A 5,472-nucleotide genomic window follows, 5' to 3' on the forward strand; every position below is an offset into this window, starting at 1 on the left:
AAGGATGTCCCAGGAAAGTGCCTTTGACCTACACCACAGCTTTTCTGGAACATATTCAATGAAAGAGAAAAGAACAAAGTTCTCTGAAAGTAAAGAATTGCAAAGGGCTTTTTGCAATAGTGTATATGTAAATATTCACATTCTACTACATTAGACATTGTCAGAAAATTATGGTAATTATATCATTGAAATATGGAGGTTCCCATCATGCTTTCCATGGCGGCGTAAGATGGATATTATGTTTTATGTCAAGAAAACTTTTTACCCATTCCTAACATGAATTCTTTGTGCTATCTCAACTTTAAAAAAAAAAAAAACAGCAGCCATCAAAACACATATATGACAAAGTCCACTGTTTTTAGAACCTGTGTCTCCCTGTTGAAGTAATCTTTTGCTTCCTATATTTATTTATGTAGCTCTTTGTCAAAATGATCTTTTACTGCCTATATTTGCCCTCTTATATCATCCTTTCATTCACAGAACATTTTAATCATGTACATCATGAACTACTTATCTGTAATTTCTTCTGTGTGCTGGCCATGGATTCTAATAATGTGGTATCTTGATTTGTTTGGGGCACTTTCTTCCCTTATCTTTTCATATTGCTTGTGTGTCTTCCCTTCTAGCTCTGTGGATCCGAGGTATTACCATCTTTACCATATAGGCTTATAGTACCCCTGTAGGGATCCAATACCTCTCCTTTGAGGTGAAGAACAACGTTATCAGATCCCAGTATAAATAGTATATACCCTAAAAACAAATGTCTGCTATTAAGACACTTAAAGTTTGGCCACAATATACAGAAATGGTGAATTCAATTATTATCTACAATATACTCAGTAGATTTGTAAAAGGGTTTACAATTTTTGATGATGGACAAAGAACCAGGGACAAGGAGTAGGATGATATGCTGAGGAGGTAGGAGATGAGGATATATAGTTGTTATATCTTAGAAATCTAATGAGAAAGACTAGTAATAGGAGAAGGGAGAGGAAGTAATTTGGGGTACAAAGTAGGAAGATGGTAGAGTAGATAAAACATATACACATATATATTAATAAAAATTTAAAAAATGTTAAAATAGTAGAAATTTATGGGATAAAAGAGAAATAAAAAGAATATACAACACAGCTATAATACACTATTCTGATGTCCTAGACCTCAAAATCATAAGTCATGAAAAATACTTGATTTCACATGTTGGGGATGTGAGGGCACGAAAATACCAAGGGAGAGGGAAAAAAATCTTGAAGGAAGAAACAGGGCTTGTTTTGGTTGGAGACCGGTATCTTTCTTGTTTTCTTTCTCATCCATTAGATGGGGTCATCTGTTGTTAGCTGGTATCTCTACATCAGGATGGTGATGGTAACCAGGGTGTCACTGTGCTAGAGTAGTGGCTGTTGGGGAGAGGGGAGTTAGAAACTGAGTACCTGGCCAGCCGGAGTTCCAAACTGGGAGCTGCCCCCCACTGAAGATGGTAAGAAAGATGTCCCAAGACGGAGGCTCCTGCTTTCAGTGGTGGGCTATACCACCATTGAAAGCAGGAATGGGGAGCTGAGCATAGTGTTGGACGGTGAGTTCAGAGACGAGGTCAGTGGCATACAGTGTGAGGTTTTCGCTGACTTCAGAGCCTATGTGAAGTTCCTGGGCATAGGCAGGCCACTTTGTGTAAGGGATGATCTCCAACGCTATAGAGTCCCAAGATGGCAGTAACCAGGGAATCCCCAGGTTGGTAGATAGTGAGTGTAGGAAGTGTCCTGGTGTCCTGTGCGGGAGTGGCACCTATGATTTCTGCTCAGGTACATGGATGAAAATTCTGTGCTGGTGTTGATGGTGCCCACTCTGGTATCTGGTAGTCCTGTGTGGGTGAGTAGTTGGGAGACCTACTCTGATACAGTGGCCTGGAGCCCTGGACAGGCACTGTGACTGTGATACCCTTGCAGGAGCAGGAATATGGCTTGCAGAGAAACAGTATTCTCACTATTTGAGACACAGGTCATGGAGTGGCACAGAATGCAGCCTCGCTCTGGCCTGCCATCTTGGATCTCCCTGTCAATTTTTTTTTCTTCATAAATTACTCTGCCATGGAATTTTTTTTTAATATCGATTTTTTAATTAGACACAATACCTTTATTTTATTTATTTACTTTTATGTGGTGCTGAGGATTGAACCCAGGGTCTCACACGTTCTAGGTGAGTGCTCTACCACTGAGCCACAACCCCAACCCACTCTGCTGTGGAGTTTTATTATTGTTAACAAATAAATGAACTAATATTACGGGTTAAATATGAAATATATAAGGAACTCTGAATAGTAAGGAAATTAATAACACAATTAAAATATGTCAAACAAATGAACCAAAATTGCTCAAAGGAAAAGAATTTGCTGACAAGTATATGAAAAATATTCAATAGCATGAATCATCAGGGAACTTCAAATCAAAACCACAATTATGTCATGCACTGTTGTATATACTTATAATACCAGTAACTTGGGAAGTTGAAGCAGAAGATAGATCACCAAGTTCAAGGCCAGCCTCTGCAATTTAGTGAGGCCTTTAGTAAAGTATATATGGGTGTGCTGAAAACTTATGTATCGGTGGACATATTTGTATTCTAATGTTCATCGCAGTAGTGTTCACAATAGCTAAGATACAGAATCAACTATCCATTTACATATGCATGCACACACATACAATGGAATATTATCCAGCTTTTAAAAATAATGAAATCACGGTGACAACCTCACCCCAGTAAGAATGGTTATATATTCAATTAATTTTGTTTCTTTTTAACCAACATCTCCCTATTTCTTCCTACCTCAAGCCCCTGGCAAATGGTATTCAACCCTTAGTTAGCAGGTTGAATAAATTCTGGAGATCTATTTTATGTCTTTATTATAGTATGAATCTGTAATTTTCCCCAAAGATTTATGTTTTGAAAGTTTCCTCCCAATACAGAAATGTTCAAAGATGGGGCTTTTGGAACACGATTTGGTCATGAGGGCTGTAACCTCATCAAAGGTCTAATCTATTGATGAATTCAGAGATAAATGGACTATTGGGAGATTATGGAAACTGTAGGGGATAAGACCCTGTTGAATGGATTGTGTCCTTATGGACATACTCTTGAGCACTATATCTTTTCTGTAGCTTCTTCTCTTCCTGTCTCCTCCTCCTCTTACCTCTCTGCATTCTGGATTCCATAAAGTAAGTAGCTTTTCTCTATTGCACCCTCTGTGCTAGTGCTTCTGCCTTATCACATCCCTAAAAGTAATAGAGCTAACCAAATATTGACCAAAACCTCTGAAACTGTGAGCCAAAATAAATCTTTCCTAGTGTTGTTTTTCTCAGGTACTTTGTCATAGAAATGGAAAGCTCACTTACACAAGCATAATAATAGTTAATAATGAGATATCATATAATTGAAAACTACTAAGAAAGTACATTATAAATGTTCTTACCGTCACAAAATATGTGAGGTGATTGATGTTACTTAACTTGATTTAGTACTTTCGTGATGTATGCATATATCAAAATATCATACAAAATAAAAATATCCAATTTCTACTGGCAAGTATACCTTAATAAAATAGAAGAAAAAAATAGAAAATATTATAAATTTATATTGTTGAGATAGTTGTGCAACTTTTTCAATATAGTAAAAGAATATGAATTGTGTGCTTTAATTGGGCAAATTTTATGCTATGTAACTTATAGCTCAATAAATGTTTTCAAAAGTTAACCCCTTATATTTTATTAATTCATTTGTTTTATAATAATTTTCAACTAGAAAAATTCTCTTAGTTTACTAAATTCAGATTGGAATTAACAATAATTTTGTCAAAATCTTTCTTCCTTTTAGATCGTAAGTTTCTTATTCTATATATCTATCAATTGCTCATTTATTCTATTCAACTTTGTGATCATAATTAAATGAGTTATTTTAAAAATTTTCATTTTTAATAAGTGAAATTAAAATGTTGATCAGTAATCATCTCTAAATTTGGATCACTAGCTATAAGTAATTGAAAATCCAGAAGCAGGGAAGACAAACACAAAATGACTTTTCAACTTCATGCAACTAAGAAAATTTGGAATCTTACTGCCTCACACTTCTTTAACTCTCTTGATTTCCTTTCATCTAATGATGGCAAACACATCCCTGAGATTTAATCATGATAGTAAAATTCTCTTTCTGTCAGACATGCTATTCAGAAAATGTCTTTAAAAAACTTCATGATGGCAAGCAAAGTTTCAACCACTGTTCTTAACTAAATTAACAGGAAATTGTAAGGGACTTATCATTGCTCATTGCTCATGTTTATAATTTGGTACATTGCTGGGAGCCATTAGCCAAGTAGGTATGACAATTTCCTTGCCAGCGTACCCCATGTTGCAGTGACATTGAATGTACGTGACCTTGCTCAAGGACCAAGGCGGATTAGGGTGTTCCTGGTTTTAAGATAATCGTGTTTAGGGTGTTCCCAGTTTAGGTTCCAGGTTTAAGGTTTAAGATTATTCCTGCTGGGAATAGGGCGTATCCTGCTGCCTGAGTTCCCCTTGAGTTCTCACGGGATTTAGACAGTATATTTTGGGAGACAGAAGCCCAGTGAACGTGGATTTGGGCAGAGAACGTGGATTTCCCCAGAACGTGATTGTAGACGGCTGGTGTGAGTTCGGGAATAAAGAGTTGCTGTTTGAATCTACAAGCTGTGTGGTGGCTCGTGATTGTATGCCCAGCCAGACTGCGGCATTTGTGCCCAGCCAGACTGCGGCAGTACATGAATCTGGATTTGGCACTTTCTAGGACAAAGTCAGGTTTAACTCAGGGCAATATTTAAGCATTAAAACTCAAAGAACAATGATTTTGAATCAGTTTTATAGAATTTTTCTCATGTCTTCATTGTCTTTGTCCAGTCAAATAAACCATATTTTGAAAGAAATATTGCTCCTAAGTATCAAGTTGTATTTAAAGATTTTGTTTTAAAATGATCTTCAAGAATAATTTAAATTAATGCAATTTTTGTTATTAGTATTTTTTTTTTTTTACCAACTGTCAGCATTGACTAAGTGTGTGCAGTTAGAGACAGCGGAAAACCTCAGTCTGGAACTTACAGCTCTGCCTTTTTTGATGAGTAGAGTAGTAAATGTAGCTCATGTCTACTCACCACCAAATTTAATAGGTTAAAGTGTTTTGTAATGTTTAACAAATATCATCAGTTACCAATATATACTGAAATATCTATATTCCCTCTTCTTGTTGCATCTAGAGAGAATCTATGAATTCCCATCCAAGAAAGGTTTGGCTATTTTGAATGATATTTTTTTCCTGATCTTCAATTGTGCTCTATTCCTCATTGTTTCTCTGTGAATGATGCATAAGCTTGGGAAAATGTTGCTGAATTTCTCTAAGCATAAAATGCAGAGATTCCCAGAGTTCTCACAGCTTGGTTACAATGCCTGCTTCAGT

This window comes from Marmota monax, unplaced genomic scaffold, assembly GCF_021218885.2.
Source record: "Marmota monax isolate L192 unplaced genomic scaffold, Marmota_monax_Labrador192_F-V1.1 WCK01_AAM20220418_F8-fsc00123, whole genome shotgun sequence".
NCBI lineage: Eukaryota > Metazoa > Chordata > Mammalia > Rodentia > Sciuridae > Marmota > Marmota monax.